This window comes from Nyctibius grandis, chromosome 3, assembly GCF_013368605.1.
Source record: "Nyctibius grandis isolate bNycGra1 chromosome 3, bNycGra1.pri, whole genome shotgun sequence".
Taxonomy (NCBI): Eukaryota; Metazoa; Chordata; class Aves; order Nyctibiiformes; family Nyctibiidae; genus Nyctibius; species Nyctibius grandis.
Window position 1 is genome coordinate 88,281,596 of NC_090660.1, and position 13,328 is coordinate 88,294,923.

General features: G+C 37.0%; 1 protein-coding gene across 1 annotated transcript in view; it reads left to right on the forward strand.

Annotated features, from left to right (window-relative positions):
* The window catches only part of EIF3H (eukaryotic translation initiation factor 3 subunit H), a 99,107-nt gene that overhangs the window by 35,234 nt on the left and 50,545 nt on the right, over positions 1-13,328 (forward strand). The window lies entirely within an intron of this gene.

The window sequence follows — 13,328 nt, forward strand, 5'->3', positions numbered from 1 at the left end:
CAGGTTTGTGCGTGCATTTATGAAGTTTCACTTTGTGCTGTTTGTAAAAATGATATTGAATTTTAAGTTGGATTTTTTCCTTTATCATTTGGGTGTAAAAAATTCATGAAATAGCGTTTAGACTTGGTAAGGATTAATTTATATAAGGAATTCAGATGATTATGACAGAGGGTGGATGGTCAGTTGTTAAACATGCAAAACAGTCTCATTTAGTCTTCCTTTTTTTTTTTTTTTTTTTTTTTTTTTTTTTTTTTGTGGGTTGCCAGAACTGATACTGGAATATACTGATTGACAGAGAGGTTGGTTATTAGGTGTGCTTAATTGTCATGTATTAAGTTGTATCACATAATCAAGGTTCTTTAATAAAGCTGCTAATCACACCTGAATTATTTTGTACTTTGCCTGCCACTAGTGTGAGTTCTTGAATCTTTTCCTAAAAAGAAACTAATAGTGACGTTGTTTGAAAAATTGTAATGGTTCAGCAGAGGAGCAGGCATGCAGCATGTTAAATGTTCTGCGTAAGTTTTCATACTGTGCAGACTTGTCTCTGCTGGAGGCTCTTGTCTTTATTGGGCAAAGAAGAAGAAATTCAGACAGAAGGCTGCTTTTCAGGGCACAGTCTGAAGTGCCCTGTGCATGCAGATACGTGGACTTGTCTATATCAGATAAAGGAATGTACCCCAGAGTATGTTTTTGTAATACAAAGTCCTAAGAAAAAGTGCTTTTCATGATCTTAAATGCAACAGAGGAATGTGAAAAGTACGTGTATGTATCCTCATCTCGATTTTTAAGCTCTTTTAAATCAGGCGGTGGATGGAAGGCAGGGTGAAGCCCCGTTAGAGGGCACTCGTACCCAGCGCACAGGCCTCCAGCCTGGGCTGCTTCCTCAGCCAGGAAACCTGGGGCTTGCACACGCAGGAGGGATAAAAATTATTTTCATCTGATAAGGTTCATATAATCTTTTATACAAATGAATTCCGAAAAATATGTTGCAAAGTGCACCGAATTAAATACAGCTCTACTGACTCAATGCTTTTGTGTTTCTTAAATCAGCCTAAATGTGCTGTGTGTTCTCAGGAACTACATAGATTGGTAGAATTTGATTCGGAGACTTGTGTGTGTATATACGTATCCTAAAAGCAGAACAGAAGCTTCCTTGCTTTGCAGGTTCCCTTCTTCACTTATCAATTCTGCCACATGTAACTGAGAAAGAGGAGGTAGCACTTGTGATGGATCTTCTTAGACAGCTTATTTAAGTAGGTTTATACTGCTGGACTGTGTAGACTTAAAAGCTGCATATAAACTATTCCTTTTCTGATAGTATTGCATGAAATGCCTGAAATGCTTTGTTTATTGCATTTCTGGATTTTCAAGTTGATTTTTACTGTAGAGGCAAGGCTTTAAGGTGGTAGGTAAATCCTTTTGTTCAACATCTAATTTTGAATCAAAAAAGAGAAATATTTTTGCTCTTTAAAGCACCAGGCATATTAAAGTTTTATTTAAATCCAGTTCTATTAAGATTTTGCTGCAAAGGAAGTTAGTGTAATTTGCTTTTAAATGCAGAAATGTTGTACTGTCTTTTATCTTTTTTTTTAAGAAAACATAGTTCATGGCATTTTTCCTTGAGTAATTTTAAACATAAAAACCTTGTGGCTGCCTAGATTCTGAAAAATTCAATCATAGTTTGTTTGATTTTTTTTTTTTTTAATAATCCACAATTGCAATGGATATTAACATATCTAGTAAACTTTCATACTGAATTTGACTGAAAATTATGCTTAAGAATAATCATTTAGTAATCCTAAAAATGAAGTTAGAGAAGCAGCTATTTTAAATGATAGGTAGTTTGCTGTATGTAACTATCTTTTAGCAGCATTAGAACAAGCTGGGAGACTGTATCCAGCTTGGTTTTGCATTCAACCATTTCACTATATGCAAGTTTTGAACTTGAAGCCAGGAGATTTTTACTTCACAGTTTCTGATCTGTCATCTTAACTGTTTTCTTTATAATCATGATATGCGATTATTTAGTTTGCTCTATGGATATTTCATATAGTTTTGTAACACTTGCAGGAACTCATTAATTTTTATGTAATCAGCAATATGAAAGCCCAATTTCTTTTTTTATTTTCTGCAATTTAGGTAAAATATTACAAGTGAGCTATTCTGAATTTGATTTTTCTTGCTAATATAATCAGCTCAACTCTGACTAAAGACATTAAAGTGCGCAGAAGAGGATAACCAATTAAATAATAAAAGAATATTCAGATGTTTAATATCTGTTCTTTGATTTCAGACATCAATCTGTTAATTTTATGACTATGTTATAGTTTGTGATAGTAATTTGAAAACATTAAGCCTTATGCTTATTGCTTATTAGGGGAGGGAAAATGTACAGGTTATTTACCCTGAGTACTCAAAAGTTTTTAAAACAATTTTTGATGAGTTACAAAGAATCTGAAGGTTATCTGATTTTTACAGTTTCAATTAATATATTATTTGTTCAGTTTTGGGAATATGCAAGAATGCTGAAATATGAAAATATTTTATATTCCCCCATACTTTAAATCACACAGATGCAAATGACCTCGTGTTTATATTTTATCATTAACTTGTGGAAATATTATGATAAACAATATCTAATGTGCTGGTTCCTATTAAAAGCAAGACTCTCAAGCAATTCTTTTAGCTGCTTTACTAAAGATTAGTTTATGAAACTGTGTTGCTGTGAACCTATGGCAAAGGTGAAACTTGCTGCGTTCCCCCCCCCCCCGATGTACTATCATTTACTGAGCATTTGAATTTTACTGTACCACAACTCAGGAAAAAAGTCTGGATATAACCATTTGCATTTTAAGGAAAGAGAGGTTTTTTCAGGCAGTTGCTAAAACATATAATAGACATCCTGGTAGATTCTGGATTCATCTGAGGTAGGTGCCTTCTTGGGTGCCTAGAGGTTAGAAAAGTAGAAGCTTTAGGCTGCCTCTGTGCTTGGAGGAAGTAGATCTTCCTCCAGAAGGAAGCCCAGACAGTGTAAAGACAGTGGTGTCAATTCTGGTAAAAACTTTTTACTACTTCATCCTTGATTGTGAGTCTTCAGTCTTAGACAACGTGCTACAGGAATGGACATTTTCATTGGGCTACCCAGTGCAGCACTCTGTGCTTTCTGTGTGTTTTGTTTTGGTCTGTAGCATGTTCTTTCTTAAGAGACTGATTGTTCGTGGTCCCTGTGTACCCCCGTAGCTTTGGCCAGATATTTTGACTCTGTGCTCATTTATTCTTTTGGTAACACTTCTCCCAGTGTGACTGGACCAAGAGGAAGAGAGTGCTCTTTTAACACCTTCTTATTACCACTTTCCATTCCCCCTCCTTTCCTTTTTTGCTAATGCAAGTATTTAGCCATTTCCTTCCCTGAAGAATGCTGCAATAAACCTGAGGGAGCTGAAGAAAAGCACGGCAAAATGAACAACCCCACCTGCTAATATTTTATTCTGAGAGCCCAAATGAAGGAAATGACTATAGTTCTATTGAACAACAATTCAAATCAATACATCTGGATGAAAAATAATAGAAACTGATTGAAATAAGTAGTAGGAAATTAAGAGAAATCTTTTTGGGTCTTGTTTCTTGCTCCATAATGCTTTATGTATTTCTCAACTGCATAATCTGGAAAAATTGTGTAGCATTTTTCTCTTGTAGAAGAAAATTATACATACTCAAGGTATTGAACACATTAAACCCAAGTCATTACTTTTTTGTTTATAGCATTTTTATTTATTTCATTGATGGAAAGACAGAGACATGTTACTGGAGCAAGGTTCAGTACTGAATATTGAATTGAATACTTGAGGAACAGACTTGAAATCCTTTTCCTAACAGGAAACCTACTGCAGCAGTGGAGTTGAAGGGATAAGAAATTGATTCACAAAGATTATGAAACTTAAAAGATTTTCTAGAGAAATACTAGTCTTTGATAGAAAAGAGAAAAATCCTTAGTAGAGTTTAAGTTTAGATTTATATTGTGGCATTATTTATTTATGATTAATATATGTTGTTAAATCCAGTGACGCAGTCAAAAATATATGGAGAAACTGAAAAGGCTCAAACCGAGCAAATCTTGCATTTTTGTGTAGTCTGGTGAGCCAGTGTGTAGAATCTTAATAACGGCAAAATTTAAGGAAAGGAAAACTTCTTTAAAGCTCTGCTGAAAATGAGCAGGGTGTGCATAGCTGCACATGTAATAGTGTATAGAGGTTAAATTTATATAACTCCTTATCACCTGTATCTACAAAATGTATTTGTTGCAGATACGTTGTTCTCACTCATCTCACTTCAAGACATTTACTGTATTTTGGTTTGTGGTGTGTTGGTCGAGAAGTTGCTGTAGTATGCAACTTGTCTTTTGTTTCACTGTTTGCTGAATACAGTTTGATTTCTTTTATTGTATTACATGCTTCAGTTCAGCGTAAATTCATGCAGTAGAAAAATACACATTAAAATAGATTGTTTACTCTTCAGTAAAATACTCATACGTTTCTGTAGGTTTAGCGTGATGAATCCTTGATGCACATATTTATAGCCAACATGCAGCATTGTGGAGTTTTAGTCAATAATAGAAATGGAAAGATTTCTTAAAACTTTTTTAGAAAACAAGATGGGCATGTTCTTTGTGCGATATATTTAGGTCATAAGGGACATCTGCTAAGGATAATTTTTTAACACTTGCTAACAATCCTAATATAATATGGCCTATTCATCAGTCGTATTGTTCCTGACTTGGCTAGTGTGGATTTTAGTGATTCCTGATGTGCATTCAGACTCTCTTAATTGCTAATTTCTTGCTGTTCTATCTCATTGTTTTGTAGGACAATGCATAAGCAGACACAGAATAATCAAAATGGTTTCCCTGGCCATATTAGGCACCTAACAGAGATATATTTGCTGTGCAATGTGTGCATGTTTTTGCAAGTGGAAGTCTCGTTGAAACAAAATAAATCTTAACGGGGAAATAATTCAACAAGATTTGAACAGTGCTATACAATATATGTGTGTGTATATGAGCGTGTGTGAATATATATATAAAATATATATATTTATACATGTGTATATATATTTTTATATATATAAACCTAATCCGCATGGTATATCTTGGAGCTTTTATAGCATGTATTTATGCAGCAGAGAAATTAGATGGGTAAGTTCGGGAGGCACTACAGACACTGAACGTCAGGATTTTAGAGTTCTTGATAAACTGTAAAATTGATCCAGTTTTGTGCCTTTGGTTTAGAAGGAAAAGCTGGTTCAGAGACATTTGCAGTATAACTGAGATCTAATCTTTTACGTTCTCATGAAGTCAGAATTTCACTTAGCTGTAAGGCGTTTGACTCCTGAAGAGGTGCATGTAATGTTCCTCAAACTAGCTCATGCGAGGCAGATAATAAGATGGGCAGCACTTGGCTTCATTGTTTGAGGGGAGGGAGGTTATGGTGGGTTTTAGGTTTTGATATTAATGAAATAGGAAAACTGACCAGCTGAAATCTGGCAAAATTACTGAAAGGGGTATTTGCAATTTGACTTCCATATGTAGATGGAAATAGGTTCCACAAACCCCCTTGCACATTCGTTTGGGGTTTTGTTTTGGTTCGTTTTTTTTTGTTTTGTGTTTTTTTTTTTTTTGGGGGGGGGGGGGTGTTTGTTTGGTTTTGGTTTGTGTTTTTTTTTCTGTAGCAGTTTGTATTGCTTCATACTGTGTTCTTACCTACCGACAGAGTAATAGCTGTTGAATGCTTTTGGATAATTGTTCTAATCATTGTTTTATCTTAAGCCAGTTTTTATGCAACTCTGAACCATTTGTGATAATGAAAGAAACAAAACACAGAAATTGTAGCTTTTGCAGCATGTTGGGGGAAGCTTTCTTTATAGCTTACTCCAGGTGTTGAATCTTGTTTAAACCCAAGTCTTATCCCTCTGATCAATTTTGGGAGGAAACAAAAGGACTTTATTTGCTAGATTTGTTATTCTCATTTTTACTCAGTTGTCTTGGCCAAGCACAATAGATGATCTTTAAAATCCCGCAACGCTGCAAAACAGGAAGAGAGTTGGTTTTTTTCCTAATTCTTTAAGTGATTTTTAGTTCCGCTCTAACAAAGCGTGTTTAGGAAAATTGGTTTGGGCTATTAAAGCAATACCAATGATCAGGAATAAATCAGCTTGTGGCTGTTAAGTCAGTCACTGAGTACAGTTGAAAGACCATAGTCTACGCAAATGTTGATTTCATTCAGAGTTTAAATCTGTAGCTGTATGGCTTAATTGAAGATTTTTTATCAAACTTCATAGTTGTTCCCCACATTAAATAGCTGAAAATTTGATTCATCTATGCACTGTTGATTAAAACAGTTTGGCAAAAGCTTTATGTAAACTGCTTTACTTAAAGTATACTTTATGAAATGTACAGTTTAAGCATAAAGCTGCTGATTTTCTGTGGCTGCAGCCTGGGGAGAAACGGAGAAGGGAACTGAAGACGCTGTTGTAAGGATGCAGTTTGAACACTGGGTGCCACTCCTGGTACACACTGAGGCTCGAAAGCCTTTCTCACGCGGTGGAACAACAAGCACTCTTAAAAATGGAGGTCTTTAACTCTGGAAATTCTGAAGGTCTTTGTCCCCTGAGCCAAGTGGGTCGTCTAGTTGAAAAACATATTCCCGAGTCCTACAAGGAGTAACTAAAACTACAAGGGCAGGATTTTTTTTTTTATTATTCTACTGAGGATGATTTTCTAGACTTGATGTGTTGCTCTCTAGTTATATAGCTCCCATCATGTACAAGAAAGAGAAGGTGATGGCACCAAGTATTCAGAAACATGGCAATTCTCCTGAGGAATAGGAAGAATAATTTCAAACCAAAAAAATAGGAATGAAGTATCTCCCTGGAAGTATATCTCTTTTTTTTTGGTCTTTTGGCCATGTGCTTGTTAGAATAGTACAGTGTCAAAAATCATTGGGTGGTGTGTTACTGATGGAAGACTAGATGAAAAGACAGTTGAGGATCGGTTTGGGATTGATCAATTTAAGAAAGTAGAATTGGAGGCATATAGAGATGGTTTCCAATAGGCACCAAGTGCTGAAGGTAAGAGGAATGCTGAGGAGGTGGAGTGAGGAGTGGGAATAAGAGATGTTTAGATGTAAATTGGAACAAGGTTAGTGCTCCCATCCTGAAAGCTGTTTAGCTTTCAAACTGTGAAGCGCAACGTGATTTGTACTTTACTGTGCTCGTGCCCAGAGGCATCAGCTGGCTCCGGGTGTCCGAAACACGGTACAAACACATACTTGCTCAAACATTTTAGAAACGGCATAGGAGTTTAGGTGTCCAGGTCTTGATGGCTTTCAGTGGAATATTGGCATCTCTACCTGACTAATTTGGAAACTGAAATTTCAGTTATAACTGAAAGGCAAACGGGGGTTTGGAAGGCTAAATGCCATAGCATTTTAAAAGTGTTAGACTTCCTTGCAGAAATTTTATCCACCCTTTTGTTTGAAAAGGAATTGAAATAGTGGGTCAGAAATTAAAATGTGCTTGTAGGGGAGGAAAGCAAGACACTAAAATAATGAATGGCAGGGTAAGGGATGACAGAGTTCCTTGTAAAATTCTACTTTGATGCAGTGGTGTAGAATTAAAAACAAAAAAACCCTCCGTCCTCAAATGTAGAAGTTTGAGCTCTTGGTTTTACTTTTAAAAATGACATTTGAAAACGAGTTCCTGTTATTCACAGTGTTCCATTCTGTGATGTTTGACTGAATCTTCCAAGCCACTTTTCTTATAATGATGTTTCAAATTAAAAATTAATTGATGTATTTGGATGCATAAAGCACAAAGTTAAAATGAAGAATAAATGTCAAATCATCTTTTTTTTTTGCCTGCTTGCTGTTAGAGCTTATACTCGTTTTAAAGGTAAAGACTTTCAAAAGTAGTTAAAAATATTGACTATGTTTTTAATTGAAACTTGCAGGTTAAGTCTCTTAAAGTTGCCATTAAATTTTTTGGACTTCCCAGGACAAACACATCGGCCCACAGAAAACTATGGCAAACATGAGTAATTCTGGTATCTCCTTTATAATTAGCTAAGCTTTATGTAGATAGTGAATAATACAGAACCACGTTGGTTTCTGCAGTTTTGCCAACTGTGGCAAAAAGCCTGACTTACAATAAGTATTTTTTAACTTTTTTTTTTTTTTTTTAAATTAGACCTCCTTATCAAAAGGCACCAGATACGTAAGGAGAGCCAGAAGTGAAAGAACTGGCAACAAACCTTCTTTTGTTGTCACTTGGAAATCTATTAAATGGGCCACTTGAAGTAATGAGTATGGCATATGATAAGCTAGAGCCACCTGGGTTTTATTAGGCTACTTGATGCTTTGATCACAATTTTATTTAAAGCGTTGTCTGTTTATAGTGTCAATGTTCCTTGTCATCGCTGTGATTTAGATTTTAATCTGACACAGTACAAAGAGGGATTGCAAAAACCAAGGCAGTACTCAAATCAGAAATTGGTATGGGAGAGACACTAGTTCGACTGATCAACCTTGGAAGAAAAGCACCTGTTAAACAAGATCTGTAGTCTGAAAGTAGAGCAGTAGATGATTTTCAGCAGATATGGGACACATCTGCATCGTGCCATGGAGAGCAATGGTAATAACTCAGGCTTTCTGGGAGCAGACAGAGAAGCAGTGCGCTGCTATCTCAAGTGGAGGGATCAGGGTGGACATCAATAAGGATGTATGTTGGCATGTCGTAGCCGTGTCCCTTAGGAGCTGGTGTCATGAGTAAGCACAGCTGCAGCTTCATGTTCACGGCTCTGCATTGCACTGTGGAACAGCTGGGTCCTGCTCCAGCTTCGGGTTCCCAGCACTGCTCTCTGTACGGTGCAGGCATGCTCCTTAGGAGTTTCCTTTGCTTTCCCTTCACGCATTTAAGTGGCACTTTAACATGAAAGAAGGAACACTTAGGTCCATCCTCTGATCCTGCTCGTTCTTGCTAATAAATTAATAAAATCTGATCCATCTTAATAACTTGAATATAGGAAGTATCTGTCTTTATTCTTTCTCTTAATAAAATTTTCATGTTTTCAAAGAAGGGCAATGAAGCTGGTGAAGGGTCTAGAGCACAAGTCTTAAGAGGAGCATCTGAGGGAAGTGGGGTTGTTTAGCCTGGAGAAAAGGAGGCTCAGGGGAGACCTTATCACTCTCTACAAGTACCTGAAAGGAGGTATTAGTGAGGGGGGTGTTAGTCACTTCTCCCAAGTAACAAACGATAAGACAAGAGGAAATGGTCTCAAGTTGCACCAGGGGAGGTTTAGATTAGATATCAGGAAAAATTTCTTCCCTGAAAGGGTTATCAAGCAGTGGAACAGGCTGTCCACGGAAGTGGTGGAGTCACCATCCCTTGGAGGTATTTAAAAGACGAGTAGATGTGGTGCCTGGGGACATGGTTTAGTGGTGGGCTTGGCAGTGCTGGGTTAACGGTTGGACTCAATGATCTTAAAGGTCCTTTCCAACCAAAATGATTCTATGACACAGTTTTGCAGAGATGAAATAAAACCATCACTATATGCCAAATGCCTACGTTGTAACTTTTTGAGGCTTTGCTGATCGGCAGAGTTAGGAGAACTGCTTGTTCGATAGCATCTGTGTATTTGGTTTGGTCATGGATGCTTTAAGTATATCATTCAGCCTCTAACAATACTACTTTTCTCGCTGAGTTTATCAGGTACTCAGCACTGCTGCTGGAAATAACTTTTTTTTTCCTATTTTTTTTTAGTATATAACATGATAAGAGCTAACGTTTAATAATAAGGATGACAATAGTTCCCAATTGGGATTTTCTTCGTTTCTCTTGTGTGTTTTGGAGTTCTTCAGAGTAGACAGGGTGAAGGGACATTTGATTGTCTCCTTTAAGAAAAAATTTCTGCAAAAGACAAACACCTTCTTTTTTCTATGTCCAAGAAGGCTGCAAGAAGCAGCAGTGGGTTTAATTTTTATCGAGGGAGGGTTAGGTGAGTCACGAGGAGAAATGCTGTAAGAGCAGCGGTACGCTGAGGGGAAGTCTGAGGAGGTCTCAAAGGATACGTTAGCCGAACGCTCTCCACAAACAGTATGTAATGGGAGGAAACAGCTATCAAATGACTTTTAGCTCTGTCTCTGTGATTTTGATATCCTATTTATCCTGAATTTGAAAGAGACTTTTAAATTACCCAAATCTGTGCGTTTCAACATCTGTAATGTGATCAACTTGTGTGGTAATATTTTCCATACGCACATATACACCCCACACCACCCTCGTACGTGGAAGTTTTCATTTGTGAAGGGATTGATGTGAAGGTGGTTTGATTTCACTGAAAATATTTAGAGTTATGAAATGGAAAACTGGACTTTGTATGAAAACATCTCAAATGTTGTAGTTCAGGTATCTCAGAACAGTATAAAGGAGAAATTATGTTTTACTTTTCATTATTTGGCGTTTTACTCAATTGTATGTGTTGCAGTTTTTCAGCTTTTGACACAGAGGAAGGTAGTTGATGTGAACAGGGTAAGCACAGTGTAATGTCCAGATGCCTTTGAGATCCAGTACGTGATAAAATGAGAACATGTCATTTGGGGAGGATGAGGGGGTGGGTGGGAAACAGGGCAAATCCTTCCCACTTTTGATTTAATCTTTTTCTCTTGTTTCCAGATTACATTCAAAAGTTAAAGCCGCCTTATATATTTTTTTCCTGTAAAATCTAATTTTTCCTTGCAAGCAACTGTTTCATTAATCCGTGTTTTCTCTTTCAGAACAAATAAAGTTTAATAAGCTAAATATTTAATTAGTTTTAAGTTGACATTTTTTGCATTCAAAGAAATACTATGATCTGAGTTAAAATAGTAGCACGTCTGTATTTTCAGGTCATATGTGTGCAGTGTATTATATACCCTTCTCGCTTATTTCACATCTCTTTTCTTTGGAAGTTCTCATCATTGTGTCACTGTCCTTCAACTCGCTTCAAAGCTTAAGCAAACCTCTCCAAACATGTGTCCACAGGAGATGCTGGACTGACTTGTATGGACCTAAGTCCTGTAACTCCTGCCAGTTGTGCTTCTGCGATTAGCTTGTAGTTAGTGGTGCTGCGTGGTCCTGAGCCCATGGTTTGCGTGAGCCGACCCCTCGCTTCTACATGAGTGAGCTGGGCACTGCCATATAAATGGGGATAGATCTGTGACTGCCTGTGGTTACCTGGACCTAGCCCAGGTATTTAAGAGACTTCCAAATACCTTACACAATGAGTCTATTTGTGTCTGGATCAGTTCTCAGACGTAGTACTACACTTAATGTTAAAGAGGTATTGGCCAAATAAAGCAAATGATAGCGGTCAATTTTTATATTCAAGTGTCAAAGCATAATATTAATGTACTCTCCCAATCCTCATTAACACTTTTTTTTCAAGTTAGCTAAAATAGTGACACAACTTCCACGATACTCTTAAGTCTTTCTGCCAAATCTGTGTGTTTAAGTATGGAAACTAGTTGATCAACTGATTTGTTTATTATAAATTTGGATAAAGATTGTGGTAGTTACTTTTAACAGCACATTTTTGTATAAGCTGTTGTTAGGAAACGTGCTGCTGAATTCTGGGCCTTCAGCTCAGGTAGACTTTTCTGTTTCCTAGTAAGGTCTGGCAGATCTCTGGCTCAGATAAAGGCCCATCCCCATTTTTTTGAGAATTACAGGAAACTGTTATGGAAATAAAGTAATACAACTTCCACTCTCATGAAAGATCACTGTCATATCTTAATAAAAATGAGATCACTGTTCTGTTTTTATCAAGAAATGGCTAAAAGTGTTAAGAGAATTGTAGACGTGGTTGAATAAGTAATGCTTTCACTGAAGTAAAGCCATTAAAACTCTTACAAGTTAGCAAAAACCCCCATTTTTGTTATGTAGGAATAGAATTAATGTATCATGACATGTGCAACATAATTGATCAGGTGTTTTTAAACACTTCAGCAGTCTTTTAGTTTAAAACGTATTAAATACTTAGAAGTGCAGTTGGTATTTTTCTTCCCAGAATACTTTTCTTCTTCAGTCAGGGCTTCTGTAAATGTGTATGCGTGTTCTTTTTGTCTCTGTAAGCAGAAAGGTGTATAGCGCACTGAACATCTATAAAACGCTATTGCTGTTGGCTTTGTGAAAAGGGAAAAATATTTCAAAGAGACTTGGAAGAAAAGAATGGAAAGGGACCTCAGTTTCAGGCCTGGGGAACTGCAAAACACTTCTGAGCTGCTGGAAGGAAAAACAAAAAAAAAAAAAGGTTTTGTTTATACTAGTAAATCATAACGAGAAGCTATACCGAATGCAGAACTAAAGTGCATATAGCCAGTGTTGTGTAACTTTGATCACCATTATGGTTTGTTTTGCATTTCCTTCGTAGTGTCCCACCAGGCTGTCTTTGAATCGGCTTTGTTGTCATCATGTCATCCACACGTGCAGACTCCGAAACTGCTGGTCTTCCGTCCTATCAGGAGCCTTGCAAGCGCTGTATTTTCTTTAACTTTCTGAAGTGTTTTGCTTTTTCTTCCATCTTTTGTATGGAATATCACTTTATGGTAAATTATTTTTTACTGTCACCTCTTTTTCTAAAGTCTCTCCCATCCAGATTATGGCATTAGGGTGACAGTTGATTTACGACTATTTTCATCTCTCTGCTTGATCTTTCTCTTTCCTTCCCCCAGCTTGTCCTGGTAACACAGAGCAGATCTGCCCTTGCTTGCACCGCTGCTCTTTTTCCCCTGCACTTCCTTCTCTGAAACCTTTTCTCTGCTCGATCCCCTGACCTGCAGACCAGGCTGATAAAAGTACAGTCTCTTTGCTGCACCGTCCTTTTTGCTGTGTCTGCTGGATGTGTATCACCGGTGAATCATGACTGCGAGTTTTCCAGTGCTTATGTTACTGCATGCTCTAAACTTAAGATTGTTTTATTGATTTAGAGGGAAATCTTCATCTAATATATTATTTAAATAACATTATGATGAATTAAGTGTAAGTGTTAAAACTGGTTGTAGACCCAATGCACGTTTTGAAAAGTATGCAATTAAAAGGTAAACTTACAATGATGGCCAGTGATCCTTTTGCTCCTCCTACGCTACAGCTTTTATGCAAGTTAGATGGTATCTGGCAACATATCTGTTACATGCAGCTGACAGAAGTTTCATGGATCTCGTAGTACCGCAGCCAAAATCTCACTGTGTGTGCAGGTCGCAGGCTGTGTATTTGGGCAGTCTACCTGAAGCTGCAGATGC